The following is a 7,346-nucleotide window of genomic DNA, read 5'->3' as shown; positions in this document are numbered from 1 at the left end:
GATAGAACTTTTTCCTTTTATCAAATAAGGTGCATCATTACCAAATCTTACACTATTTCCATCATAATAATTCAAGGTAATTAACTTACTTTCATCTCTAGTCATGTGATGTGAACACCCATTGTCAATGATCCATCTATCATTCTTGTTCACACAAGAAACTAGTGCATTTTTCTCATCCTCGTTAGATTCATGCTTTATTGCAACATACACCACTTCATCATCATGATCATTAGATTCATCTTTAGTTTCCTCTTTAGCAATGTAGCAAGACTTCTTGGCTTTATCTTTGTAATATTTTTTGTCTTCATGTCTTATACTTTTGTACTTGTCTCCACCTCTATAATTCTTCTTCTCTAGAAATCTAGTAGTAATATGACCAACCTCATTATAATTGAAACATATGATAGGTAACTTACTGTAGACACCAAAAATTGTCCAAAACCCATTCTTAGCCAATTAAATAAATATTCATTATTTATTTAATTCCCCTACCTTAATTAAATAAATTTTATATTTATTTAATTATGTTTTCCTTTCCTTGATTTAAATAAACTAAGGTTTATTTAAATCCTAACCAATTTCCACTTGCATCTAACCCATTTCACTTTAATTAAGTATGTCATTTACTTAATTAATTCCCTCCTAATCCCACTAAGAATTAAATATTGCATTTAATCCTATCTGAGCACATGGCTCCTACATTTAACCCTCACCTAATCTCACTAGCCTAACTAACCCATCTTGCTAAACCTACCCACTTCCTTAATCATGCTTTCTTTTCCTAATCATCCTTAGCTAATCTCCTCTTAATCCTAGGTGTGTTCTCACACATGTGTGAGGAATCCTCAGACATGTGTGAGAGATGTTCACACTTTCCTCACCCTTCATATCTTGCATGTCTCTTGCACACTTGTCCTCTTGCATAAGAATCAAGTTGTCTCACACATGTGTGAGAAGCCATGCTTCTCACACCTCATTGATCATGTCACTTTCAAAGGTGTCTCACACATGTGTGAGGAAACATGATCTTACACACCTCTTACACCTGTCATTGACATGTCACCATCAAAGGTTGCTCACACATGTGTGAGCATATTGCCCCCTTTGAATGGTCAAAACCCTAATCCACATGGAGTCTACTTGGCCTCCACCACATTGACACCTCATTGATCCTGAGAGATCTTAGCCCTCCATCTTGCATTTAATCTCAGCCATCCATTTTCCTATAAAAGGAGAGCCCTCTCCTCATTTCCACATCTACTATCTACCTCATTGTTATGCTCCAAGAATAGTGAGTAACCACATCCCATGAGCAAGGAAATCATCTACACTTGATGGTTTCATGAGGTTTGCATAGTGCTATTTTGTTGTTCATTTACATGTCTTCTTTCATATTTTGAGGTTTTACATGATAATGTAGGAATGTGCATTAGTTGCTCAATGTGTTTTCCTTAGTTACATTTTTATGCAACACATTTTTGGCACGCTCGGTGGGACCCACTTCACGGGTTCACACTAACAATCTAATGTGTTTTTGAGTGTTTTGTGAGTTTTCAAGTTTGTAGGTCAAAAACATTCAGTTGGAGGTCAAGTTTCATAAGGAGCATCTAATCAAGTCAAGGAGCCCATCATTGCATTTGGAGGACCCAAGGGAAGTTTTTTGACATAAAACACTTTATATCTTGTTTATTGCTTTGTTTTCAAGTTTTTAGGGTACATATGCATTGAATATCCTCTTCGTTATTAGGAAAAATTAAAAAGCAAAAAAAATATACTCCCCTTTTTGTTAATACATAAATTTTTTGGAAAAAAAGAAAAAAAAGTGGTGGGGGTCATTTTATTTTAATGCATTTGTGCATTTTTTATTTGCAAAAATCATTTAAAGTCATTTGCATTTTTAAAAAAATCAAATATCAAATTACAAAAAAAATATATAAAAAAATTTTAAAAAATTTAAAAAGGGGGTAGCATCCTTTGTTGGCTTCTTTATATAAATTAAATTATAAAAAATAAAAAATAAATAAAATTTTAAAAATAAAAAACAAAAAAAAAAATTATTAAAAAATTTTGTTTTCGCCGCGAGAAGCGCGACCACCACCCACGAGCAGCGTGGTGCCACCTGCAAGCGGCGCAGTCGCCACCGCATAGCCCACAACCCCTACTCCCCCTGCACTTACCGCTTCGGCCGAGCCGCTATGGCCGAACTGCCCCCGCTCCCTCTTCTCCCTGGTGGCACCCCTCTGTTTGCCCGCGGCCCAGCGTCCGTCGCCTCGTTGCTGAAACTCGCCGCCACTCATCTCCCCTGCACGGTACCTGCAACTCCCGCCTATTTCACCATACGGTAGCCGTAACCCTTGCCACCACCGCCACCACAGTCTTGCACTCTACAACCCTCGGCTGCTCCACCACGGCTGAGGTCTCCTCTGCAACTGTGCTGCCTTGAACTCCTCACCTATCGCTTCTCTTCCCATGGCTATCTCCTTGCCTGCTCTCAGGATCCCGCGCTGCCATCGCCGCCTTCGACCACCTCTACCCGACCCTGCAACCTCACTCTACCCCTTTACATGAACAGCTCCACCAACAACCTCTGCCACTTCAAACCTTGTGCTCACACAAAGATTTAAAATAATAATAATAATAATAATAAAATAAATCTACGTGTCAGGGACTAACCATGGGCTAGATTCTAATGAAACCAAAACATAAGACCAAAGGTATTATGAGAAACTAGATATCCAAAGCATTTAATGCACCTATATGCTAGCTTTCCCATTGTTACATTCTCCACTTAACTTTCTCATTTTCTTATCTTCTTCATCAAGTTCCTTTCCTATTTAGCATTCACATTGAACACTCAAGACAAGTTTAGGTTTGAAAAGTAACATTCATTTTTTTTTTTAATATATAAATGGGATTTTATTCTCTTTCAAAAAGTTAAAAAAACAAAAAAAAAAATTGCTTGAATTTATCTTAACCGTCAAATTTTTGCTCGCAAGTCGCTGACGTTAGCACTGCATCAGCAGTCCACATGCCTTTCTAAGCCATAAGGAGCAGCCTTCACGTTTTTGCTCATAACTTGAGCATACGAGCTCCGTTTTTGCAAAACAAAATATTGTCGGAAAGCTAATTCTAAGCCCATCATTATGGTGTTAGTTTCATAAGATTTTGATGCTATTTATATCTCTGTTTTTCCTATCAAAGACAAAACTTTGTGCTAACCTTTTCATTGCAGGGTTGTTTCACGTTTGTCCTACATTTTTGCTGCCCTAACTTGTTGTTTTACAGGGATATTTTGTCACTAACCATTTTTCTTGTAGATTTTGCCTTAATTTTGTTTTGGGAATGAACTTGTATGCATAAAGATTCATCTTTGAATGCATGGTTAAATGCTAAAACAATCAAATTCAATCTTGAATGCCTTAAGGGAAATTAATTTCATTTTCAACAATTTTCCTTATGTACACATTCAATTTACTTTCTTGTTGATGAATCCACATTTCATTTACATTGGCAACATTTAAAATTGGAAAGAACATTGTATGCTTTAAACACGTGTGTCTTCAAGTAGATTACAAAACCTGAAGTTTCATTGGGAACAAATGCGTGTCTTTTTTGAACCCCAAGGCCACTTACGTATTCTCTCCCCTCGCGCCTTCCGGTGATCTTGGGTGCACAAGAAATAAGTGGCCTTGTTTTTCTTTTTTTAGGAGGCCTGCTTGGGGATTTCATCACCCCTTGGGATGACCTCAACTCCCGTGTTCTGGCAGAGTATAAAAATCGGGAGGTGAATCGAAAGACACCTCTCTTGAAAGCATAATATTGTCACTCTTGGCTAAGCCCCAAAGAACTTTATACCTTTGGGAAGTGAAGGATGAGATTTGGGTTACCATCTCCCCCCAGCTGTGTGGCCATATTTTCTTTCATCTACAGATTTGGGCCTCACGTACCTTACATATATCGAGGATAGCCCCTAGTTAATCCTTGTACATCCTAGTCAAAACTTTATAGGTTTGTTGGTGTGTTTGATGTTCTTGCGTGTTTGAAACACACTTGCCTTGTACATATTTCATTGTATATATTTTGCATCTTAAACCTAAAAATCCAAAAACATCATAAAACATAAAATCCAAAAAAATTGTAAAAGATCAAAAATCCAAAAAAATTCAAAACCAATTTCAAAAACAACAAAAACAAGTCTTGGTCTAGGTCTTTTTAGTCAAGTTGTCCACATCATTCCACATCACTTCTTCTTTCCATCACATTCATCACCTTCATACATCTCTTGTCTTCATCATTCATAGCATTACTTGATGCATTCATCATCTCTATTCATCCAAATCATTCCTAGTCTTCATCCTAGTCATGCTTCATCATCATGCAACTTCAATTTCTTCCGCCAATCCCATCATGCATTCTTAGTTCAATCCTCCACATCATCATCCTTCTAATCCAATCCCTTGTCAAATTCATTCATTTCTAATCAATTCTTAATTCACTCCATTTGCATATTCCTCCATAATCCATCTTCCTAATTTCATTTGTCTTCCTCTAATTCAACTTTTCATCAAATTTTCTACTTTGGTCATAGGAGCATTATCATTAACATTGGACTTTCATTCAAATCTCACATTCACTTGGTTAGGGTTTTTTTTATCAAATCAAATCAAACCCTCATCCAATCAAATCAAATTCAATCAAATCATATCAAGTCAAATCCAATTCAAATCAAGTCAAAGTCCAAACTTGCTCCTAGTCCTAAGTTCATATTTCCTTCATCATCCATCTTTTTTCTTCTAACATCTATGGATTTGAATTTTCTTAATCAAGTGGTTGACAATCTTCAAAGAAAATATGGAGTCCTACCTCTCGTTCAACCTACATATTAAATCCATCCCCAACACTTCATATCATAATCTAATCCATCTCATGTTCATTATTCCTCTACCATTGACAAGGGAAATCCACCTCATTATCCTTATGCTACATACAATTCCATTCATATCCCACACACTTCCTCCAACACAAATGCCCTCGCCATGGAAATGGAACAATTAAAGAATTATCTCTTAGCAAGCCAACAGCAAGAGGCCACCTTCCATGCCATGTGTCCTCTTCCCCCATGTTTCGAAGATCCTAGTCCTCATGTCCCATCCATCCCCAACCCTCCATGTAATCCCCTTCCCATAGTTCAACCTTCACATAATCCTATTCCTCCAAAATCCACATCATCCCCACCTCCTAAGGGGTTTTTCACATCACTCTTGGCTAAGTGTAAAATACAAAATGAAGAGAGCCAATCACCCCAAGTCATACCCCTAGTTCCATCTCAAGACCTTCATCCAAAGCATAACATTATAGATGCCTCTTCTCCTCTAGATCTGAGCATTTCTCCATCTCATTGTTCCCCTATCCCTCAAGATCCATTTATCCCCCCTAGTCCATCTCATGATTCCCTTCCTAACTAAGATCAAGACATTCCATGTACCACACACATTATCGATTCCGCTCCATCTCAAGAGTTAGCCTCCATAGCTCCTTTGCTTTATGAAAAAATTCCTTCCACTCCATCCACTCATATTCCTCCATGTCAAGATCAAATCAATCCATCTCATGGTTTCATTCCCTCCCCTCCATTATGTGATCCTATTCCATCTCATGATCCACTCATTCTGCTTCATGATCCCCTTCTAAGTCAAGATCCAAGTACCCCTTCATTTCCCTTTCATGATCCCACTCCATTCCAAGATCCTATTATCCCTCATAATCCTGCACATTATCCTATCATAACTATCCAATCCACTCATGAATCCCATCTACCTGGACTCACATCTTGTGTTGAAAATGCTAAGTATCCCATTGAAGAAAACATGGCTCAAGATGTTGGTACATCTTCCACTTCTTCCAACTCCAAAATTCCTCCATCCAAACCTAAAGCTTCCCATCACTCCTCTTCCAAGTCCATTCTAGGTCCTTATCTTCCATCCATTCTAGGTCCCTATGTTCCAAAGCCAAACCCTTCATCCCTTCCATCCATTTTGGGCCCTTACATACATTCATCCACCATATCCATGTCTTCCACTTTATTTTCTCATGCTCCTAAATATCAACAAAGGCACACCTCCTTGAATTCCTTCCAACGTTCACAATCCATACGCTCTCCATCCCACTTACCTTCATGCACCCATACCATAGCCAATGGAATCAAATTGGATGCCAAAGAAAAAGAAAATAAAGTTAAAAATCCACAAAAGCACAAGGATCAACATGTCCCCTCTAAATGACATGTTCAAGAAAAGGAAAATATGATCCAAAGCAAAATCAAAAGGCTGCAAAGGCTGAAAATAGAAAATGCAAAGATTATGTGGATTCCAAAGCTACTTAATGTAGCAATGAATCTCAAAGAAAGATTCAAAATAGCATCCAATTCTGCTAATCCAAAGGCTTCCCTCATTCATGAATCATCCACGCTTCCATTTTCTAAATCCATTTTGGGTCCTTATATACCCAAATCCACCATCCCAAATCCATTGTCTCCTTCCTCCATTTTGGGTGCCTATACCCCAAAATCCAAACTTTCTCCCACATATCCTCCACAATTTCCTCCTTTCCATCACCCTTCAAGGTGTGTGCCAATGACGATCTTTCCACTTCCTTCATCCACTCATTCACACGTCTTCCAACCTAGCATCCATCAACCATATCTTCCTCCCACCCATTCATAAGCCATTTTCCTCCATTCACTACCCTATCAACATCTATGAGCAAATAATCAAAATTCCTTGAAAATAAAAAAAGAAAAAAAAATATATATATCAAGGGATACCATCCATGTAAATAGATGCTTGAGTCCTCCCTTCATTCTCCTATCATGTATCCCTCCATTCACTTTTCCTTGTCCACTGGCACTCTACACTGGGGGCAAGCGCCATCCATACCACTCTTCCTTGCATATCTTCCATCATTCCATCTACTATTCATCCATTTCCATCTTTGATCTTGAATTTCACTTTCCTTCATCCATCCACATGCTCACTTTCCATATCCCTTGCACATTATCCATACATCATCATATGCACTTCCATTCACTTTCACATCCACATCATTGATCTTGACATGTTCTCCATATCTTGCATCCCATAGTTCCTATCATGTTGATTTCATCCATTTTCCATCCACACTCCTACATACTTTCCATCCCTCTTTCATATGTCCTTGATCTTGGTTATCCCATACCTTTCATCCATTTCATATCCCACATTTCATCCATACCCTTCATATCATTATCCCTTTTTCATATCCTCCCTCCCATATCCCTTATTCAGTCACTTTCATCCCCATGCTCA

Source organism: Cupressus sempervirens, chromosome 9, assembly GCF_028749045.1.
Source record: "Cupressus sempervirens isolate cs-2001-9-10 chromosome 9, ASM2874904v1, whole genome shotgun sequence".
Lineage (NCBI taxonomy): Eukaryota > Viridiplantae > Streptophyta > Pinopsida > Cupressales > Cupressaceae > Cupressus > Cupressus sempervirens.
Note: the sequence above shows the minus strand (reverse complement) of the source record.